At 44.6% G+C, this 24,337-nt stretch overlaps 1 protein-coding gene across 3 annotated transcripts in view; it reads right to left on the bottom strand.

Moving 5' to 3' along the window:
* Positions 1 to 24,337, bottom strand: part of SNN (stannin) — a 178,000-nt gene that overhangs the window by 22,048 nt on the left and 131,615 nt on the right. Inside the window, exon 1 of one of the 3 annotated variants that reach the window (XM_029577116.1) lies at positions 1,846 to 2,041. The exons of the other annotated variants lie outside the window; for them this stretch is intronic. The gene's annotated coding sequence lies outside the window, so the exon portion shown is untranslated. Of the gene's footprint in view, positions 1 to 1,845; positions 2,042 to 24,337 lie in introns of those variants that run through there. 3 annotated transcript variants of the gene reach the window in all.

The following is a 24,337-nucleotide window of genomic DNA, read 5'->3' on the forward strand; positions in this document are numbered from 1 at the left end:
GCTCCTCCACAGAAAGGTTTGGGAATGCAGATACCGTGTGTTTTGCACTACCAGCAAACACCTAAGAAAAGCAGTGACCAAAGCTGCTAAGCAGGCTTGATTTTGTAAGCTGTCGTGCCTGCTAAGAATCTTCCAGTGTAAAATGTAGCAGATCTGCAGACAGAAAAAGGTGTGTGCTAGCATGACTTACCAGCAAAAAGACGCCCTGCAGATACTGGGGATTTTAAAGCAGGGTGGCAAGGGGGTGAGAAAATGAACTGCTAACTGCAAACAAAAGCAAAGATATTTTCACAATTTGTGAAAGGCAGATTTTTAACACCACCTGCCTCTTAAAATCACATGCGCCAAGGTACAAATCAAGGTAATCACTTATGCCTCAGATGATGGGGTAACTATGGCAAAACCAAAAGGAAATAAAAACAGGGAACCAAAACACTGAGTTTTTGCTGCCCTTTACTTCTACACAAAGAGAACATTACATGTGTTCTGTTGAAAATAAGGAATATATCTATCTAAAAAAGATGACTAGATTTTATCTAGTTATCTTTAGTTTCTTCATCTGCATTTCTAAAATGATTTTCTAAAATCTAGTCAAAAACATGCTAGAGTCCAAGAATACCAATTCCATTTAAAATACATTCCATGTAATCCCGATCAAGGGACGCGTCCTTTTCCTATTACAAGGTGAGGAGGCCATATTAGTCCAGTTAGTATGCAGAGTACATTCAAGTCTTTTTGTATATTTCACACCACATCAGTTCTGGATCATATTTCCATCTCTGGCTGCACTTCACACTGGGTTTCATAATTAGAAGTCTTGTGAGGCTTGCAAAAATTGAAAAGCATAATTAGCCCATTTACTCCTTCCTGGATGTATGTAGTAGAAAAACGTAGCAGCGTGGTACCTTTTGTTTCTCCCTTTTCTTCTTCACAAAAGATTTCATTTTAGTAACTACTGCGATACTCAAGAAACGTGCGCTAGCCTTACTGAAAGTGTGGTTGGTTTAGATTTTTTTTTTTTTTGCCTTCGACTCCCGATTAAATGATTCAGACTCATCCAAGACATTTCAACACAAGAGCCTGCGACCCAAGATAAACAACATCGCCTCCCTCGGGGGGGGGTAAGGGCTTCACACACACAGATCGGGCCAGCCGAGCCCTCCCACCTAACCAAAAAATTCAGCTTGCCCGGGCTACAAGCAGAAGCCACATGAGCGAGAAGCCGTCCCCAGCGCGGCCGCGCCAGGCACAAGTCCTGGGGTGTAAAATCCGTCCCCGCGGGAACTTCAGAGCTCCTTCTGGGGAGGTTTTCTTTCTTGCCAGCAAAATGTCAGCGCTCCCTTAATCCAACCGCCCTGCCACCTGCCTCTCACGTGAGAGCCTCCGGCGGGCTGCGGCTTCCTCCCCGGCACCGATCAAGGGGAAAATCCGGCGAGGGACGTCGGAGTGCCCCCCCCGGCATTTTTCTCCTCCCGTTCACGCTACATAAAAAGCTTTTTATGGTCGCCTTCCCGGGGAGCCGCGCTCCCGACCCTTTCTCCGGATCCGGGGGGGGGGGGGCAGCGAGCGAGGGGACGACCCGGGCCCGCACCGTCAGCTGGTGGGGGGGGGGGGAGGGGGGGCAGTGGAGAAGACGCTGCGGCAACCAAAGCCCCGGCTATTCCCGCCGCCGCCGCCGCCACCAGCGTTGGTAAAAACCGACAGAGGAAAGGAGGAGAAGTGGCGGCGGCGGCGGGGCTGGGATACAACGCGGCCGTCGCAGAGTTTTCGGTTCCGTGCGGGGGTAAAACAAAACAGCAATAAAACAAAAATGGAGGCCGCGCTTCTCCGGACTGCGAGGCTTACCTAGCGGGACCGGGCTGCCTCGAAGTCGCCCTCTTTCTCTCACCCGCAGCGCTCCATCGGCTGCCCCTCGTCCCAGAGACCGAGCCTCGACGCCAGGCCAGCGCCGACTGCGCCTCATTAGCATACGACCGGTGAGGGACGAGGGAGGCATGGGATGTGGGATGACGTCACGAACGGGGCGTCCAATCGGCGGAGAGCGCACCCTGCCGTATAGCAACAACTGACAGCCGGAGAGAAGGATGAGGCAGGACGAGGGGAGGGGTCAGGAGCCGTGACGGCCTTCGGGGGGCGGGGCTGCGTTGGCAGCTGCACTTGGAAGCCTGCGAGCCCGCGACATGGGAAATTCAGAAGGAAGGCGCTCTTAATCGCCGCGGCTTGCATTTACAGTGGGGGGGATTTTAGGGCAGCAGGGCTGGTCTTCTGCCTTTCCCTTCTTTTATGCATCCAACAGTAATTTAGAAATAGGCATAAGCAAATTATTATTACCTTTAATCTCAGAGTCTGTGCCTCTGTGTTTGGGAAGTGCTATGTTTATAAAACACATTGGTACAGAGAAGGGCTACCAAAATGATAAGGGGAATGGAACTCCCCTATGAGGAAAGACTAAAAAGGTTAGGACTTTTCAGCGTGGAGAAGAGATGACTGAGGGGGGATATGATAGAGGTGTTTAAAATCATGAGAGGTCTAGAACGGGTAGATGTGAATCGGTTATTTACGATAGTAGAAAGACTAGGGGCCACTCCATGAAGTTAGCATGGGGCACATTTAAAACTAATCGGAGAAAGTTCTTTTTTACTCAACGCACAATTAAACTCTGGAATTTGTTGCTAGAGAATGTGGTTCGTGCAGTTAGTGTTTAAAAAAGGATTGGATAAGTTCTTGGAGGAGAAGTCCATTACCTGCTATTAAGTTCACCTAGAGAATAGCCACTGCCATTAGCAATGGTAACATGGAATAGACTTACAGCCCGATACTGTAAAACCGCGGGAGAGCGGACGAACGCCCGCTCTCCCGGCGCACGCACCGGCCCTTCGCCAGTGCGAGCTATCCAGTATGCTCCAGCATGCAAATTAGGCGACGCGGTGCAAACGAGGGAAAGGAGGCGCTAGGGACACTAGCGCGTCCCTAGCGCCTCCTTTTGGCCTGGAGCGGCGGCTGTCAGCGGGTTTGACAGCCGACGCTCAATTTTGCCGGCGTCGGTTCTCGAGCCCGCTGACAGCCACGGGCTCGGAAACCGGACGCCGGCAAAATTGAGCGTCCGGTTTTCGGCCTGACAGCCGCGGGCCGAATTCAAATTTTTTATTTTTATTTTTTTACTTTTTTTTACTTTTGGGGACCTCCGACTTAATATCGCTATGATATTAAGTCGGAGGGTGCACAGAAAAGCAGTTTTTACTGCTTTTCTGTGCACTTTCCTGGCGCCAGAAGAAATTAGCGCCGACCTTTGGGTCGGCGCTAATTTCTTAGAGTAAAATGTGCGGCTTGGCTGCACATTTTACTTACTGGATCCCGCGCGCATACCTAATAGCGCCCTCAACATGCATTTGCATGTTGAGGGCGCTATTAGGTGCCGCGGGTGGGCCGCGTGTTTTCCTCCCCTTACTGAATAAGGGAAAACACGCGTCCAGAGCAAGCTGACAGTGCGCTCCGACGGAGCACACTTTACTGTATCGACCTGTTAGTTTTTGGGTACTTGCCAGGTTCTTGTGGCCTGGATTGGCCACTGTTGTAAGCAGGATGCTGGGCTTGATGGACCCTTGGTCTGACCCAGTATGGCATTTTCTTATGTTTATGTTTTAACTAACTGGGCTTAAAATGTTAAATATTATTTTATCCATACAGCACATACAGCTTAAACACTTCCACAGCTCTATAGAAATATGCAAACAGCTCCATATAAAGCATTTTGGGGAGGGGGAAAAAAATCCCCCACAGGCCTGAAACTTTATTGGTATGTGAGTTTTATTCATATTACTCGCTGCCACCAGACGTTTGCAAAAGATGAACTCCCGCTTGACCCTCTCGTCTGAACGTTTTAGGGACTGTATTAGTTCTAGTGCAAACCGGCGGCTACTAGACTGTGATATCGTTTAAAGATCCGAAGATTCTTCCCTTTCTAACACAAAGGCCTGTGTGGTCTGGAAAACTGAGAAGCTCCTCTAACCGACTGGAAGTTCATCGGCCTCAGCCCTTTGGCCAGAGACAGGGAGGGAGGAGAAAGTGCTTGAAGAGGATGGGGAGCAACTGGGTGAGCAAAGAGCTCTCGAGTAAACATATACTAAAACATTATGCAACAATAAACATGATAAGCCAAAACAAATAACAACAACTTTCATTATTTCTGTAATTAAAGGTGCAGTCGTCAATTGGCGTTCTGATAACACTGTGGTCTCACTTTATAATGACAGTATTGTTTCAAGAGCATTTTAAATTGTTTATTATAAATTTATATGTGAGCTACAAGCAGCCACACGTTGAAGAAAAAGAATAGCCAATACAATTATAACATTACCAAAACTGAAAAAAAGAAAAAAAAATCATCTTCATTTCACTAAAACTATAAGTCCATAATCCGAGAGATCCAAGTCACATTAAAAGTAACTTTAAGCAAGAACTATAGCAGCAAAGTCTACATGGCAATCTTCCAACAATTCGAAATTCCATTGCTGGGGTATCAGGCAACTTATTACTAAGAAAAGCTGGCAGATGAGAAGGAAGAAAATAACCAAATAGTGTGCATGTGGTACTTGAGCCGGATTTGTAGGGAAAACAAGAAAGACCTCTCACCTGTATCACCCTTGCTTTAAAGGAGAACCTGTTTTTCTCTTCTAAGTAGATTTGGAAACATCGAGAAACATTCTAGTATGACAATTCAAAAACAGGGCATCATTTGCTTAAAAAAAAATGTTTTCAGCAAGCAGCTGCTGTCGGGCTCTAAAGCACAGTGTAGACTACATTGCCTGCTCAGTTTTTGATTCCTCTCAGAAGGATGCAAGCTCCAAAGTATTAAAAGATGACTCTTGTCCCTCAGCCTCCTTTTTGGTAGAAGGTAGAAAGTAAAACGCCCTGGCAAGCAGTGGAACTGACTCGAGCAATTTTCAATATCAAAACATTTTTGAAATATTTCAATTACAGATATGGTAGATACCCTAGAAAAATTAAAAAAAGGTGCAACTTGTGCCTTCTTACTGCATGCTCTATATTTTCTAATTTATTATGAACTATAGAGTCTTTCACAAATAATTCTCTTTTGAGATTGCGTCACTTTATGCTCAATCACTGTCACTCATTGTTTGATATTAAAGATTTCTGTGAGGCACCACCTCTGCAAAAACTTTTCCAAACATATAGAACTAGCTTGAATTTGCCTAGAGAGGAACAATTCCATAGCTGAAATACTTTTCCATAATGTTTCCAAACTAAAAGGTTTAGGTCTCAAAGATGAAACAGCAGGCAAACTGGAAGGTCTTCATGCCTCCAGAGAAACCCCTTTTACAGGAGGCAGCAGTACATCTTTTGGGATCTGATAAAGGCTTTGTGTACCCTGAGAACCTTAGGCCTTAATCTCCAAAGATGCTACACCAAAGGAATCTGCTCACCTCCCCTGGCTTCTAGTTGCTCCACCAACAGTGTTCTCCGCAGAATGATTCCCTCCAATGTCATCTGAGGTCACTATTAGCAAGACACCTCCATCTTCACGGAGCCGTGGAACAGTGGAGGAATGTCAAAACTCCGGGCTCAAGCTGGCTACAGAGTCCAGAGTCACCTGTGACCTGCATCCACTTGGCAACGCCAAAGAATGCTCCAAAGTCAGTTATGAAGCCAAGCCAGAAGACAAAAGAATTTATAGGACCACAGATGACCTGCATGGCAAAACCTGTGGGCAAATCTTCTGTTTCTTGCCCATAAAAGAGAGAAGAAATATATTCAAGACGCCACCACGAAACTGTTCCTGTTCCCCAAACTCTTGCTTCTGCCATCTTGGCATTCCAAGAAAATTTGATGTCAATTTCGTTGAGGTCAACAAAATCAGTATTTTTAGGGGCAAGAAGGGTTGCTCATGCATTATTTGGAAATGAATTGATTTCATATAAGGTTTGCATTAAAAAAAACAAACAAACAAACAGCACTTGAGCAAAACTGACATTCATATTCCTGAAAATATAGCAGGGGTGTTTTCCAGTAGAGTAAGAATCAGAGGTCCTAGCTCTATACTGGGCAAACGGGTGGACGAACCTGTGAAACCGGTCGTGGCCTGGATGCGCATCTGTTATAAAAATTCCCTCACTTGCATGTTCCAAAGCAGACTTACGCTACCGTGCGCACACAAGCTTACAAGTAGGCGCACATATACGCATGCCAGGGCTATTTTATAAAATGTGTGTGTATATGTGTGTGCAGGATATTAAATTGCCACATAGCTGGCCGTGCTCCCGTTTTCATGTGTATATGAGCGTCCACATGCATGTTTGAAAGTTATCGTCCCTGTGGGCAAATCTCTACCAGTCATACCTTTACGTCATAATAAAAATACTGTATCCAGAAGTTGAAGTGAAAAAAAATTGCCTCCTTTCAGTCCCTCCAATTTTCTCTCCTCTCTTTGCCCTCCCCCCCAACTGTTCCTTAACCTTTACTCTCTTCTTTACCCCAGTCCTCTCTCTCTCTTCCTACACCCATTGCCATGGTCCATCTCACTTCATGCCAGCACCTCCAACACTGTTCCTGGCACCATCATAACAGCACAGGGCTAACAGCAACACATGGCTCAGAATTAGGAAACGGAGGTGTGTGGTATTGGCATAGCTGAGAAGCACAACCTTCTGTTGCAGTGCTAAATCCAGGCATATTCCAAGGGGATACTGCTCCCTCTGGCAGGGATGGATTTGGTGAGCCACTGCCCCTAGGCAGTGCAATGCCAACCCCCTCTCTCCCCCCCGAAAAACTCCAAGCTAAGTGTGGTGTCCCTGGACCTCGGATCTAGTGCCAAACCTCAAAGCGCAGTGAGCATGGGGGACTTAGCCTGCACTCACAGGCCCCTCCCCTCCCCCCCCAAAACCCAAAGGGGATGGGCTTAGACCCTGAAATTTCTGCGCTTTGAAGCTCCCCGCTGGAGCTGAGGACTGGGGAGAGGAGGCAGTGGCGGCAGCAGCAGCAGCTGGGGGAAGGGGGGTACCTTCAAGGTCTGTGGCAGAGACAGAACATTTGCCTCACCCTCTTGATATTTGGACAGGCCTAGAACCTGATCAGATCTCACTGTTAGAAGAAGAGGCTTGTTCCTCCGGATGTAGCCACATGATTCCTAACACATGTGAACGGAGCTGATCTTTGATGAAGGGTCAAAGAGCGATTGCTGCTGCACATCTGTTCCAATCTAGGACTTATGCATCAAACAAAAAACACGCACATGGCAAAAAAAAATCACACAGGACAGGCTCACGGGACTGGAACGTGGCCCGTGATTTCAGAGCACCGGCCCGCCAGTCATTTAGCTAATGAATGCTGCAGCTCAGCCAGATCACCGACCTCCTAAAGCAGTGGCTCCTGAGCTCAGTTTTCCTAAGTACCTAGTGGCAAACCTTGCAGGTTTCATTTCTGGTTCTATAGCAGATTTCAGCAAGGCATCAAAAAGCAGCATTTTCCATAAAAATGAAAAGCTCAAGGCTGCCATATAAAACTGGAGGGAGGAAGCTGAAAAGGAGTGCGGGAAATTAACTTTTCCACTGAGAGGGTGGGGTGCACCACTTCAACAGGCATCCAGTGGATATTATAGGAGCCCAAACAGTGGCAGAATGAATGGGATGGACTGAGAGGCAACCTTAGCGGAAGAAGGCGAGGGAATAACCACAGAGCGAGTAAGATCTGGGACAGCACGGTAGGCAGGCAGAAGAAAGCAAGCTGGGCGGACCAAGCAGACCTTTTCTGATGGCATCTCTGCTTTCGTTTTTTTCTTCCACAAACTGCTAGTACAATGGCTGACTTGCCAATGCAAAATTAATTAGAAGGAAAACCCATATTGTTTGTTTCCTCTGCCAGTTCAATAGATGCAGCTAAAGTCACAGTGTCACCTAAAATTATGGAGCCCGATATTCAAACAGCACTTATCCAGCTAAGTGGTGCCACTGAATATCCAGCTAGGGTCAGCAGGTGCCACTTAGTTGGATAAGGGGCTTAGCTGGCTAAGATGAGGGTGGAAAATGGGTGGATCGGGGAAAGAGTTGAGTGGACCGGATATATGAACCGGCTAACTCGATATTCGGAGTTAGCTGGCTGATTTATCCGGCCAACTCTGGCCAGGCCAAAATGGCTCACTTTAAAGATAGCCAAGTATATTCAGCGGCGCAGCTGCACCGCTCAGTATACAGCATTGGTTAGCCGGTTAAGTATAACCGGCTAACTAGCAGAGCCACACTGCAGCAGAATATAGACTGCATAGTTTTTACTTTTTAGTAGAACATGTAGCAATGTGTTTTGAGTTGTCAAGAGTTCCTCGGTGCAAAACGAACTGTATCACCCTATGAGAAAATAATCACAGTTCATTCATGTGAATTTTTTCATTCCAAAGTTCAGCAGCAGCCCTCCCCTCTAGGCGAGTAGCTATACTAAGATATCAGGTACTATCTTTCTGCAATATTAATGAAGCAAGGATGTGCTGACAGAATGCTTCATTTGATCATGGCTACTTCAAAGTTCAGCAGTAGCACCAAAGCCCAACGCTCTGCTCAAAGGCATGGTTCACAGCTGGCTTAATACGCCAGGCTGCAGAGCATCAGACTTTGAGCAGGAGCTTCTTGAAAGAGGCCGACATTCATGAGAGAGAGAGACAGATCCAAGCTGGTTTCTACTGTTGAAAACCGCATGACTCATGTTTCAGGCTGAAAATGCTTTTTGGGTCTGCGTGGCCATATTCCTCTTGAGGGTATCTGTTAGTTCATTTTTCACCTTACCACGCCCCCTTGCAGTTGCTGTGCAGCCCATTAAAGGGGATGCCTCTCACGAGAGCTTGTCTCAAAGGCCATTGAGTTACTCCAAAAGAAAGACATTTTACTTGTTTCTTTTTAAATTTATAAACTGCCTCTTTGCCACTGGGTTACGAGAGGATGTATAATAAAAGTGAAATACAATGCAATTACATAACAAAGACAGATCAAATAACTCACTATACAATAACATTAAGCAGAGGCCTTAAGAAAAAATAAAGTTTTACATTGTTTCCAAAATGTAGTATCATCTACATCACCTATAAACTTTTCATGCCAACTCTTTGCATATTCATGAGTCCCACAGTCCCCACTACAATTTTTTTGTTCTGATATTCCTGGATTGTTTTCATAGGATAGTGGATCCTAGGAACTTGGCTCCACCTGGCAGTCAATACTGAAATGATGGACTGGGTTTATGCCCACGTGATAGTGGTCGTGACCTGAGCTGGGGTGGCTATCATCTGTACCATTTCCAGTCACCCTCCTGACTGCTCTTGGGGTACAGCTTAAATCATGAAGGAAAAACAAACAACTAGGAGCCAGGATAGCCCCAGACTGCACAAGAACATGGCTAAGCTCAAAGGAAATGTATGATACATTTAGATTTTTAATGCAACATTTGCAAGGAGATTTGAGTTCAAACATTGATCCTATTTGCAGAACTCTTGTATTTGCTGTATGTAATTATGTTTGTATAAAAATTCTTTGAAATACAATTTTGAACATTTTTTTTTATATGGTTGGGGTATCCTTTATATTTTGTCTATTACATTGATGCCAATACTTCTGGAACCTCAATGTCAAAGTACCATTGTTCAGCACCAGCCAAAATAGGTGGAAACCCCAAATCACTGATATACTACAGTAACAGAAATAGTGATTAAAGTTTTTCCCAAAGTCCACGGAACTAAAATAGCTGTTTAAAGAAACGTTTTATTCATTTTTAGAAACTAACATCTTAAAGCTCACAACAGGTTCAATAGCTGTAGCAAATTATTCACCAGATTGTTTTGCCTTGGAATAATTACTAATCTGTGCTGGTTTAAAATGTAATAACAAAAGAGGGAAAATGCTGAAAATCAGAACATACAGTTGAAATATTGGAAAATTTAGAACATGTCACAAAACAAATAACCAAATATTTAATGATAAATACAGTAAATAAATCAGAAAGCACAAAGTACAAAATAATGATCATAAAAACTAGCACAATAAAAGAACCTGTTCAAAGGTAAACCTCAAGTCCTAACATGGCCATGTTTCAGCAAAAGATGCCTGCTTCAGGGGAAAACTTTAAAATACTAATACAACGAATGCTGGGTCCTGACAATTCCAACGCTGCCCAAAGATGTTTCATGGAATCTACCAGTGCGAGGATGGGATTTCTCATATGGCGGAAGATTCACGACACGTAACTGGATGCAAGTAGGTCCGAGACCTAACAGTGTAATATGTACATTAATTGAATGCAGGATACAATGCATCATATAGTCACACACAATCAGTAAATAAAAAGAAAATCAAAAAATGGAAGCACATAAAACAAAGAAAAATGCATTCCAGTGAATGATTGTATACATAAAGAAGTAACACCAGACTTCCCTGGGTCCCACAGACACTGTTATCCAAACTTTTGAAAAGCTGGTATTGAGGGACATTAAAAAAAAAATTATATTTCTTTTTCTTGATGCTTTCTATTTTTATAGGTTTCATGAAGAAAGAAAACAGAGTGGTCGATTTTAAAATGAGCGTGCGAGCGGGGATATGGTAGAATTTGTAATCGTGCGCACACTTATGTGAATATATTTTAAAATGCAACTAACGGCGTGTAAGTATGCTCCAAATCTGAGAGGTTACTCAAGCACAGTTAGCACGTGTGTGTCTTCAAAAGTACTATATCTGCTTTCACATACATATGTCACAGAATTTTAAAGCATGCTCGCAACAAGGCACGTTCACTGTTTTCCAATTAGTCTACCAGTTTGTCTGGTTACTAGCGAGGTCTGGTTCTTCATCCTGCATGCTGTCCAGTTGACCCGGACCCCTCACCCTGCTCTACGAGTGCTAAAACTCGAGGATCCATAGACTCGCTCCTCATCAGGAGCAGCAGTAAAGTTATGTGGATATCTGGCGCACACGCGCTGCAGGTTTCGTTTTTAAAATTCAGAGTTACGTGCATAAGTCTTGGCTCCGCCCCTTTCCCTTCATGCATGCATGAGTAGATACGTGCGTATTTTGCGGCTTTTTAAAATACATGTTGCTCACGTGTGGCCCACATCCGCATTGTAAGTGGGCATTTTTTTTTTTTGCGCGAGCAACGCTTTTAAAAATCAACCTGAGAGCAATTAGATCCCCTCTGGGATCTGATCACATCACCGCTTTACAAGCAAGGATCCAACAGTCAGTCACTGTTACAGCATCTGACATATCCGGAATAGCTGGAATTCAGTGTTGAAAGTACCTAGAAGAACCCTCCCCTCATATTGAAACTGAGCGGCACTAAGAGGGTGATAACATCTACTGAGTCACGTAAATAAGATGGAATTTGGCAGCTAAAAAGGTCTTATAAAATGATCTGTGAAAATAGACAGTGGTTCCAAATCTAAGCCTATGCCAGAAACGATAAGTCTCACTGGAGAAGACAATAATTTGTGCGTCTTAGGTAAGATGGATATAGCAGGTGTTTCCTTACCAGAAGGCGTGTGCTAGCTATCATGTGGAGGTTCAAAGAAGTTTGGGGTTGGTTTTTTTTTTATCATCATCCTTAAGCACCATCAATCCTCATGGATTTTAGTTTGGATTTCCTGAAGGCAGGAGCTTAATTGGAGCTGACAGGAAGGATACTGGGGAAGGCCTGATTGCATTGTTGTGCGGACTTTGCAAAAATTCACCCCCCCCTTGCGTGCAGATTATAAACTCCGGCGCACATGTGCATGCAGCCAACGGATTTTATAACATGTACACGTGCCAGCACGCGCATGTTATAAAATCGGCACGCACACATAGGTTTTAAAATCTACCCCTACGGGACCAGAGCTGTGGATCTGAGAACATCAGGCAGCAGGTAAAAATGGCTTAAGTTTAAAATGTTTGAAGTGGACGAGGACTGTTGTGGGTGTTTGTAGTAAAGGCCGGGAGCAGCTATAGAGAGTTTTAAAGCCAGAACTTATCTACAAGTGGGAGATAGCAGCCAACTCCAAACAAACAATTGTTTTGGCAGGGAAGCAGAGCAGTTTCAAGCCTGGTGAACTAAAGTGAACTGGTTTGCTTGGAGCATAGGCACTGCAGCTGAAAACTAGGCTGGAAGAAAGCCAGAGACTGCTAGAGTTTGATTTAAAGCCTTGCTTTTTAAAACTGACTGGGCTGGAGTTGGACAGGTGATCAGTGAAGACTACAGGATCTTGCATCGGATAACTACCTAGGAAAGCCTGGACTGTGGAGTCACTGTTGGAGGCTGCGGTGAAACACTACAATAGACATAAGTTAACTGTTTTAATATCCACCATCTATATGTAAAAGTATGCTACTTATATGTATATGTAGATAATGTATAAATTATATGATCATCATTCACTGACATGCATTTTTATGGTTTTTGTGCACTTCTATTTGATTTTGTTTTTTTATTTATTGATGGAATGGGACTATGTCTTGTATGCAGTTTAATTGCTTTCAAGGTTTTGAGGTTGGGTCCTCTGAGAAATCACATCCTCACTCTGACACATTCCTTGGAATATCTTTGGGCAGGATCCAGTATTATTTGGAAGCAAGGACAACTCATTGTGACTATGTTTTAAAGCTCTCCCCTGAAGCAGGCATCGTCTGTAGAAACATGGCCATATCGGGACATCACTTCTTTAATTTTGTTAGCTTTTATGGTCATTATTTTGTTCTTTGTGCTTTCTGATTTTACTTACCATTAAATGAGTAAGTGTTTTGTGACACAACTTTTTAAGCTCTCTAATACCTTAGGTTTGTTCTGTTCCGATTTCCACCACTTGCCCCGTTTCGTTAACATATATTTGTGCTGGCCTGCTTAAAGTGTAATAACCACGGTTAGATACGGCTGATTCTGCAGCCTAGCAACAGAGGTTGGTTAATCCAGCAGCAAAATTCTCTTTAAGCCGTGCTACAGAAATACCCGCCAGGCCTTCCTTAGTCATGGAGGATACTTAGGTAGATTAGCCTGTACTTTAATCTAATTCCACCTTTGTCCTTGGTAAATCTTAAACTGCATCCACAGCACCGATCCAGAGAAAAAAGGCCGGATCCCTGCTTATCTCATTTCTTGTCCTCTAACTCTAGCTCCCCTGCAGCACAAGCAAAAAAAACAAACAAAAAAAACACCCACCTACCTAACAGTTGAGATCTGGGCTCTGCGACTCTCAAATGAAAAATGTTTAAAATTCTTTCCTTTGCCAGTGCTCCGCCCAGTGATGTAGGGGGACCTGTGTTGGATTCCTGGGCCCGGCTCAGGCTGGGGCAGCAGCATTTTTTTTGCACCTGCCTGAAGATGGCCCTGCACGGCGATGACTTCTAGTAGCCGGACTCGAGGTGCATAACTACCAGGGCCTAGAGGGAGCCACAGTCTGCCAGCTCCCGACCCAGGCTTATTGCTGAGAGGGGTGGAAGAGGAGTTTAAACAAAAGGGGAAGCTGTGAATACATTCTCTTGGGTCTAATGAAGCTGAAAGCACGAGATACAGGAGGAAACTGATGAGCCCCGAAAAGCTTCTTCTTTGGGAAATGCTGACTGAGCAGAAGGTAAAAATAAACCCCTCATTAAATGCAATGCAAGGAAAAATCGTTACAGAGTAGAAAGCGGATGATTATTTCTAGCGTTAGAAACAGGTGAGGAAAAAAAATCATTCTCTAGTGCCCGAAGCATTTTTACATTCAGCTGTTCTAGAAGGCCACAAAACAGCCTGTTAGGGATAGATTGGGGTTCAACTCAAAAAAGGAAAATGTATTGCAGTAAGGGAAAAAGGAGGCCTGGAAAAGGCATTTCTCTCTTCCCTGAACGTGTCCGAGAATAAGATGGGAAGGATTTTTATGGATGCCACAGGGAGGTGTGAGCCTGGGAATCCGCAGAGTCACGAGTGACAGCTGCCCCCCTTTCACTGCTTCATGGCTGCCACTTTGGGAAAGAATCTGCCCTGAAACTCGCAGACCCAAGCTCAATGGGTCAAAGAACAAACAGCAGATAATAAAAAAAAACCAACTCGCACGTAGAACTGATTGCACCATTCGGGAAAGACTTCTGTACAAAATCTGGAGCCTTTTCTCCTCTACTTTTCCTGAGGCTTTTGCTATTTATTATTATTTACATATTCTGCCTCTTGCGATTGATCGGCCACCTCGAAGCAGGTTACATTCAGGTCCTATAGGTATCTCCCTGTCCCTAGAGGGCTTACAATTTAAGGGCCGGATTTACCAAGGCTTTTCTTCCATTCTGTCTCTATAGGTAAAAATGCTAAAGGTAAAGGAGGCCCTGAGTTTGCAGCCGAGGAGGAAGTGATTTGGCCCGAGGTCACAAGGAGCTGCAGCAGGATTTCAACTCTGCCTCCCCTGGTTCACAGCCCCTGCTCTAATCCCTAGGCCACTCCTGCACAGGGCCGGAGCAAGAGGATTAGGGGCCCTAGGCACCTTCGGCCTTGACCTAATGGTCAGCGCTCTAGCCCCAGGCCTAGTGGTTCCGCCGGCCCTGTCTCTCCACTCACGGCTCCCTTTATCCCCATTTGATTTTTTTTTCTTCTTGTACCTTTTCTTCTATGATGACAATCTTGCAAAAAAACATTAGTTACGATTCAAATTTTAAAGCAAGTGGCTCATGGGATTATCATTTGAGCAGTTGGCTTGACCCGCTTTCCGGATTTACCAGTAAGACCTGGGTGAGCCCTTGTTTAGCTTAGCAAGAGGGATAGAGGTTAGAGTAGAGGGAGGCTCCATCCAAACGCAGCCCCTCCCGCTGAGGGCTCGGGAATGGCCGTCCCTCCTGCGAGAGTCTATTTAGGAGCTCTCCATGGTGAGCTCCGGAGGCCGGCCCTTTAATACAAAGAGTTCAGAGCTAGAGGAGAGTTTTATCTTTTGATGCTTTGCAAGCCAAGTCAGTAAAAGCAGGCTGGCTCAGCCTGTGGGTCCTGACCAGGGTCGCAGGGTTTTCTTTTCCCAGGCCACAGCCCGGCTGGTTGAGATTTCCCGCTGGGTCTGTTTTCAGGGATTTTGAGACTTTAACTGAAGGAGCCTCACTGGAGCCCTTGGGCGTTCCCTTCCACACAGGCATTGGGGAGCCCTGTGTGGGGGACGCCCAGGGATAGGGAAGACCTGCCCTTGAGGAGGTGGTGACCCTGCTGTGAGGAGGGACTCCTGTGTTTAATGAAGCACCATCTATTCACGGAGAGGTGAATTTTCAAAAGATATGCACTTAAAAAAAATAGCATCTGAGAGGGTAAAAAGGTGCATCCGCGAGTATGTGGTATTTTCCAAACTGAAACACAGGTGTATGAATTGTGGCCTGTGAGTAACTTTGTGTTCTGGGGTGGGGCCAACATTGACGCACAAAAAAAATTTTTACAACCTGCCGAAGCAATGTGCGTAAGTCTTTCACGTGCACATATGTTTACTCCTGCTCAATTTCTGGTGTAAGTGATTGCAAACATCTCAAAAGTGAAAAAAAACCCCGACTGGGTGGGGAGTCTGGGTGAAATGGGAGGACTTCAAGCGGAAGAGCCAGGAGGGTTTTCATGAGCTGCGGATGGAGTGGGCGAACTGGTAGACTAATTGGTAAAACTGGTTATTTCATTGCCACGTGAATTTTCAAAAATCCGCTGACTTAACGCGTGTAAAAACTGACTTACAGGAGTAAACGCACCTAAATAACACAAGTAAAACTCTTTGCAAATCCCTTTAAAATTCGAAGTCCAGATATGTGGGTATATTACTTACACCTACTCATCCTGCTAAATTACGACTTTTCTGGTTAAGTAGCACCTTTGCCGCTACTTAGATGGAAAAGTTTGAATTTATCCAGATAAGTTGCGGCACTTCTCCAGCTATGTAGCGGCGGGCCGTCTTAGCCGGATGAGTCTGAAAAAGCGCTATTTGTTCTCCTAAGCCCTAAGTGGCACTTTTTAGTCCTATCAGGCTACATGCTGCTACTTAGCTGAATAAATCGGTATGTATCCAGATAAGTCCAAAATTGCGTGGCTCGTGGTTTTTACAAACGCGAATATCTGTCAGCACACAGGCACTTGTATTTTATAAGCTGCACAGATCATTTGCGCGCAGGTTATATAGTACAGGAGTAAATTACTGGGCGGCTATATGCCTGCGCATCTGGGCACATGCGAGCAGTTTTTAAAAAAAAAAGTTACCCTTCCTTCCATCAGGGTAATGGGCTGGAAAGTTCAATTTTTCCTGCCAAACTGGCATGGGAAAGATGAGCTTTCAGGCCTGAATTACAAAGAAAAGCTTTGTGTTATATTTTATTTTGATTGTGATGCCCACTGTTAGACAAGAGAAATACAGTCAATGTTTCCTAGAAGTAAGGCACTGCATAACTGCTAGAAAGCATGGTCCACATGCAGCACCTTCTCCAGGCCAGGCGCAAAATGACAGCTTGGCAATCTACTTGATCGCATTATCCTCTCTCCTGGGAGCTTGCATCTTTTCCACGCTTTGGCTCTGCCCAGGCAGTTGGCAGTAGAATGAGTCGCTGTTGCCGTGTGGCCTCGTATAAACCAAGGCAGAGTCCATTTGCAATTTGCATTAGCAGTGCCACCCGCTTTTCACTGTAGTACTGGACTCGGTAGTACCAGTGTAATAATATCATATCTGCCACTGCTGCGGCAGTGGGTGGCACTGGCCTGTTGAACCTGAGTAATGTTTAGAAACGTCGCTGTCTTTTTTTTTTTCTATGCCATCTGTTCATCATTTGATGCTAACGCTGAGCGCCTGCACTGGGGAGGAGCTGTTAGACAGTCAAGAGACTGGTTATACTGTGACTGACCGCACCCGGGAGGGGGGAGCTGGTAGCTCCTCCTCTCGCCTTCCCCCCCCCCCCCCTGTGGCTTAATTAGAATCAGCGTTGGGATCCTGGCTCCTCTGCCGGTCCTGCCACTGCTTCGCTGGTCCTTACAGCATCAGTCCTGAGACTGGGAGCTACGCACAAGTGCCCCTTCTGAGTCCTCCATCATGGGCTCTAAATCTGGCAATAAAGTGAAGCCTCCCGGTCATGTGCTGTGCACGTCGCCTCCCCGGCACCCCCAGCCCATGCCATTCAGAGTTACAGAAGACCTCAGACTAGGGACCTTCCGCATGGAGCCACTGGGCTGGCCCCTATACGTGATTTTCTAGTGGCAATGGAAACTATCACCACAGTGAAAAGCCTGACACCTCACATGTATTAACATATGTATTATTATTATAAGCCATCTTAGCACCAGCAACAGCTGCTGGTTTAGACACGGGATAAATAAGGAAAAAGCTTGCATTTATTGAGCCTGGTCTAAATAGATCTGATTGCTTTTTGTTTTTCCAGCTAGATGGATGGCCTGTCACTGCTTCTTCTTGAGGCGCCAAAGAGGTTACACAGACACCAAAAACGGCAATTCCAGCATGGTGTATTGGGAGCAGAAATAGAGAATATTATCATTCATTGATTGGCTGTGTGTCCGTGAGCTTACAGAGTCGGTTTTGGGCAAGGGGGTGACTGGAGCATGGGGACATAGCCCGAGAAGTCCCTAATAAACTACTGGATCAGTTCTCAAGTTTCAGAGCCCACCTGAACACTTGGTTTAATCACTGTGGCCATGCTAAAAGGGCAGCTGTATTTATAGCTGAAGTCTTTTCAGGCATAGGAAAGATTTTTGAAAGATGCGTTTCAACAATGTATGTATTTAATGAATATTTTATCAGCAGCAGATGTTAAAAGAAGGGAAAAAAAGGTTTAATTACTTCTTGTTCTCACTATTGCCTGTTCCTAAAGTATGTTATGGAACATTTCATGTGTGTGTGTGTGGTGGGGGGGGTAGTATTTTAATCTCATTTTATCAAATAGGTGTGTTAGAATTCAACGGGAGCTCATTTTTTATTTTTAAATGGGAGAACATGAGCAGGGAAGAAAACATAAGTGCAGCCTCGTTTCAGGATGAATCTTGCACATCATGGCCTGGGGCAGTAGTTTTACAGAACGTTCCGGAGTAGAAAGGTTCCAGATTCTGTTTCTGGAGGAGGGCCCAGCACACAGTGGCAGCTTAAAACCATTGGCTTCCATGGTAGAGATTAGGTCCTGACAACAACATTTTACTTTCAGACAAGAATTCCCGTGTGAAAAAAGGAAACAGTTCAGGAGGAGACAATCTCTACCATGGAAGCCAATGGTTTTAAGCTGCCACTGTGTCTCAACTCTGTGCCTCAAGGACACTCTCCCCCCCAACCCCAGCTCCTGTGCATAGTACCCACAATGAATATCATAAGATACGGGCAAAGCCCACTAAGCTTCATCATAGAGTCAAGTTAGGAATCTTCCATCAACTGGAGCATCCAGGGGCACACAGCTGATAGTGAGGGATAACTCCAGTCCACCTTTGTGAAAATCTGTATGCTTGTCTCCATGAGACGCTGGGGGGGGGGTCAGCGCCTTGGAGGAGTGGTGAGAGGCAGCCAGTATGCTAGCTTTCTCGCCGGAGAGGTTTCTTCACCTTTTCCAGTGGGAGGACCACTAAGTGTCCCCAGATTTCTTGTGGGTGGAAGAGTTTTCCCCTCCAAGGCAGGAAAGCTCAACCTTCTGCACAAGCATCTTTGTTAAAGGATCTCTAGTGAGGGTGCTATTTTCCATTTTTGTGCAAGAGACGTTGTTGAGGATGCTGCAGGTGTAACCTTTGGAAGATGTCTATCTCAAGAAGAGAGGGGAGCCTTTATTGAAGGACTGCGGCACTTACAGGTACCTAAGGAATCTGTAATTGGGACAACAGAGCTAATAATTATTCTGGGAGGATCTTGGAGGCAAGGGAGTCCAAAAAAAGGACCCTTGGGATTTTATTCCATTGCTTTTTATTGTTGTATTTTCTTCTTGGACTGAAAACTGTACATTTTGGGGAGAATCCAATAATCTGGAATACATTTTTGGTTTTGAAATCTTATTTATTTTAGTAAGTCTTTTGACTTTGGAATAGCACGCTCTGGTGAAGGATGGTCTTTTACTATGTGTGATCCTCTTGGGCCTCACAGCAGAAGCTGTCACCCATTAAATGAATCCTAATTTGCATCTGCAACCACTATTTCATCAATACTGTGGTTCTCGAAGGTGACACCTGCCTGTCTCAGGGAGATCCCTGAAAAAGGGAGTTCCATACTTATGTTTTAATAACAGGTGAGTTTTGCATATTATGGTGTTACGGTACTGGACCCTTTGGTCAAGACAAAGTTGACACCACCTGCAGGGAGGAGCCCTGCAGGTCCTCACCGTTGAAAGACAAACCTGGCTGGAGCAGAGACCCAATGGGACCTTCATCAATACCAGCCCTTGTTCCCCACAGATTGAGCCATTGGGTGCCGGGGCCAGCTGGACTTAGGTGCAGGTCTCTGGATGGTGAGGAATCCAATGGAGGCTGGCGATCCGCAGAAGAGCAAATGATCCAGGCTAAAGATCAGATAGGCGGCAGATGAAGTCAAGAGATAGGGCAGGCGGTATGCAGCCAAAACGAAGACATGCCAGAGGTTGGGGCAGGAGGAAGTCCAGTGGAGGTCTGAGGTCAGCTGAGAGACAGTCCAGAAGAAGGGATTGAAGCACAGGGACAAGGCTTGGAGCAACTTACTACTTGATGAGTCAACCTGATGATGAGGTACCCTAGCATAGCCGAGGAGCCCTTTTATAGGGCAGTGCTGCTGGGATCATCAGGTAGGGTCGTGGGGATTTTCTGCTGTGGGCCCCTTAAATCTCCCCTATAGGCATCAGGTGCAGGGGAATATCGGCGGCATCTGAGCCACTGGAGGTGGTCAGGGTCAGCGCTGGCTGCACGAAGCGAGCCGGAAGACTCAGTCCCACAAAGGCATGGCAGCAAGGCAGTGTTGGTGATGGGGCCCAGCAGATCTGTTCTGCAGATCAAGAGGTGAGCACGTGGGCCACGGTAAAAGCCCGCGGTCTGCCGATTGTAACATATGGTTATCCTATCTGGAGGTCTGGTAGACCAATGCACAAGCTTGAGATGGCATGCTTTCCACCTGTCTCTCAGAATAAGATATACATAGTAACATGGTAGATGAAAACAAAGAGACACCAATTGGCCCATCCAGTGTGTGCAGTTATTTCAGTCTGCACTGCTAAAGATATATCCCAGCTGCCACCTGTAGAAGCTTGACTGCTTGTAGGATACTGCTCCTTATCCAAGTCATTTTTTTGTGGTCTTCCTCATTGGTTCTCTACAGTTTTGCAGAGAGACAAGCATACAAGTTCAACACCCAGTCCCTTCTGCCTCGCCATTCAACCCCCCACACCCCCCCCCCCCAAACTGTCTTACTACCAAGCTTGAACTAATAAAAGAACATCAACGAAGTAGCTGATCAGAGATAGGATAGTCGTTGAATTAAACTGAAACTTGTGAGACTAATAAAGTTTAAGGTCATTGCCTTGTAAGGATCTGAAGCAGGGATTGCATGGGAGAATGAGTCAGCATTTTAGATCCAAGTCCTTCAGGTAAGTTCCCATAAAGTCTTGTGCATTCTTTTGAAAAGTGTGTTTGCCATGACTGCCTTACATGCCTTAGGCACTGGTAAGCCTTTAAGAGTCAGGCATTGTATTAGACTTTTTTTATTTTTTATTAACGATTTGCCATAGCCATCAGGGTCTGACTAGTTCAGGATAAATGGTTCCATATATGGACTAATGGCATCGCATCCTCTGTTACAGGCCTGACTGCTGGCAAGAGCAATAGTCCTGCAGCATCTCATTTCTTGGCACATTTGCAAAACACCAGTTTCATTTCTGCATGGAAACAAACACATCCAGTTTTAAGGTAACTGGATGGCAACTGATGAATCATTAATGCTATTTATGTGATGGTCTTACCATATACTCTTTACTGCGGAATTACCCTCTCAGTTTCAGAGTTAGAGTATGCAGATCGCATGTAATAAACTCAAAAGATCCTTTACATTTGAAGTTCCCCTTCCTAAAGGCAATTGTGGTTGGTGGTCTTTATGAAATTTGCTATTGCACAATAATAATTTTTTAATAATCTGAAATTTCCTGGTTTAAAAAAAATATATTTTGCAATAAGTACAAGTCCCACATGGCCCTGGGGTTTGTCAGTCATAGCTAGGGTTGCCAGCTGGTTTTATGTTGTAAGGAACACATAATAACGAAGCAAATGATGGCCAGAAAAAGACCAGATTGGCCCATCCAGTCTGTCCAGTTGTGATTCTTCTACTTTGGGTAGATGAGCATCTAAATTCCCATACTTGCCCCAGTACCAACCCCCCCCCTTGTCTTTTACCTACATGATAGATTTGCATGCACACTGCCTCAATTGTATGCAAATCTATCTCATGCATATGCATGAGGGATATCCTGAAAACCCAACCTGTTTGAGGCCCTTGAAAAATGGAAGTGAATACCATGGACACAGAGTGACCATACAACCCTATATCAAGGGGGTGGGGGGAGCTGAGCCAGTCCTATTTTTACTCCATTGCATACATAGAGTTGAATTTCTGATGCCCCTGGAGCTTTATGATCACCCTAGAGACATAGAAAGCATAAAAACATGATTTCAGAAGATGAGCATATGCCCCATTTAGTCTGCTCATCCATCTAATTTATGTATTTAAATGTTTTATAGTCATTCCATGCGAGAATCACTAGTTCATAACGGTATACAGGTAACACATTCATAATTATAATGAGTGTTACAAGGTGGACAAGCAAACATTCATAATAAACGGAAGTATTACAATGGTAGAAATATAACATGAAAACATAGCTAAGAACATAAGAATATGCCATACTGGGTCAGACCAAGGGCCCATCAAGCCCAGCATCCTGCTTCTAACAGTGGCCAATCCAGGCCATAAGAACCTGGCAAGTACCCAAAAACTAAGTCTATTCCATGCTACTGTTGCTAGTAATAGCAGTGGCTATTTTCTAAGTCAACTTAATTAATAGCAGGTAATGGACTTCTCCTCCAAGAACTTATCCAATCCTTTTTTAAACACAGTTATACTAACTGCACTAACCACAAACTCTGGCAACAAATTCCAGAGTTTAATTGTGCGTTGAGTAAAAAAGAACTTTCTCCGATTAGATTATAGGGGTTTGCCTTACAATTCCCTGCCTTTATCCCATGCTTTCTTGAATTTGGATACTGTTTTTGCCTCCACCACGTCCTAATTACACAAATTTCTCTGCAATCCTTTAAGCATTTGTAATGGTTTTTTGCTTTTGCCGATTAATACATTTTTATTATTATACTTGTTTATATAGCACTACAATAAAGGTACGGTTAGATTAATTCCTAGGATCTCTTTCCACATAAATAAATAGCATAACAATATTAGAAAGGGTATATCTTGATGCCTAAGATGAAAGTGGATTTTCAGTAGTTCTGCAGTGATTATAATCAGAGAACAATGCCTATCTCCAATCTGTGTTTATGACAGAGGATGACTAACTTCACCTGCTTGTGTGTGTGAGTATGGGGGGGCTGGTGGGTGGAGGAGGAGCTGTAAAAGTTACTCTTTCCCGATCTTATACTTGAGTTTGCACTTTAATGCTTCACCATACTTCTCAGCCTTTTGGCTCAGATCAAGTATCAGCACAGGGTTTTGAGCCATGAGCACAGGATGTCCCTTCTTGACCTTTTGTCTGAATGCTATTGAATATAGGTTTGTGGGGGAGGGATGGTGGGTGGAGGTTGGTGCCCTGCCACCATTGGGTTCAGGCTCAGCCTGATGCAACAACCATTGGCAAAGCAGGAAGATTAAATCTGCTAAAAAGAAAATCTGCTTCAACACAATGAGTGGTGTTTAAATGAAATCCACAGACTCAAAAAGGCGAGAGAGCTTGAATGACTCAGCAGGGGGGGGGGGGGGGGGAAGACAGTTGTCATGGGGACAGCGGGAAGACAATTTCCGCGTTATGCCCATCTCCGGGTGTGCATTTACAGAGGGGGGAGATGAAAGTGAGGGCGCAGGCAGCTAGTGGAGCTGACTGGACCCCAAAGAGAGCATAGCAGGAACTAAACACTGCAAGCGGCTGGGACTCCTTCAGCTGAAGGGTGGTCGGGAAGAACCAACTGGGAACGGGTCTGGGAGGAGGGAGAGGGGAGCTGCTGCTCATACTGTGTCCGATCTGCTCTGCAGTATCTGCACTGGGCCTGTCTGCAACTTTGCGCAGAAACATGACAGGAATGAGCCTTACCCCTGACTGAGTTTCAGTTTTCAAAATTATTAAATATTTCGTGCATGCGTGGTGAAAAGTCAGTCTGCGTGAAAACCAGTGGACTGTTACATCGTGAAATGCGCTTAAAGCCGCGGTGCCGTCCAAACGCTACACGTGCGGTAAAGCAGAAGAGCGAGTGTCGCACATACCGTAGACATTTCTTGGGACTATTTTTATCCATAGCACTGGCAGTGCTACAAAAGGAAAAAAAAAATACCGAACATAAAATCAGGTCCAATATCAATTTCCAGGTTCTTCAGAATAAACAAAGAAAGTTCAGTAAACTCCATGATAGTAAACCACCAGGTACTTCCATTTCCCGTGATAATTCTAAGAATTAAACTTGCCCTCAAGAAAATGTCATCCGAACACCAGCACTTCGTAGGGCCTCTTGTTGGATTGGAAAGGCTTCGGCCGTCAAATGGGTGATGTTTCCAAACCACAGAGTTCATGACTTGTAGCAGGGGACCAAGAGGCACAATGGCTGGCAGAAGTTTTTGGTAACACAAATAAAAAAAAAAATAAACAAGGGAATAAAGTAACTTTATTCCCTTGTTTTATTGTAACTGCATTCCTTAGCCTTCTCTTGTTTTATGTTTTTTACTACTATTATTATTATTATTATTATTAATTACTAAATATTATTTTTTGACTTTGTTCCCTATCCACTTGTTAATTGTAAACCGACATGATGCGATATTTATCGCGAATGCCGGTATAGAAAAACTTAAAATAAATAAATAAATAAATAAATAAATAAATAAATAAAGAGGCCCAGAGAAATATTTACTGTGAAGGCAGCACTTGCCTGCCTACTTGTGGCAAGTTTATTGATTGATTTACTTATTTAAAAATATGCAGAACACGTTTTTAAATTCAAAATCTCAAATCCTAAAAAAGAAAGGCATATATAAAGTGCAGTACATCACACTTATACCGTCTCCAGGCTACCTAAATCGACCTTTACCAAAGCAGATTGGATCTGCATGTTTATATGGGCCGATAGGGAGGGAAGTTGTAGCATAGAGTCATAGGGTGTTTTGGTAGGCTTTGGTGTACATCCAAGTTTTTAGTTT

The sequence above is a fragment of the Rhinatrema bivittatum genome, chromosome 14, assembly GCF_901001135.1.
Source record: "Rhinatrema bivittatum chromosome 14, aRhiBiv1.1, whole genome shotgun sequence".
Lineage (NCBI taxonomy): Eukaryota > Metazoa > Chordata > Amphibia > Gymnophiona > Rhinatrematidae > Rhinatrema > Rhinatrema bivittatum.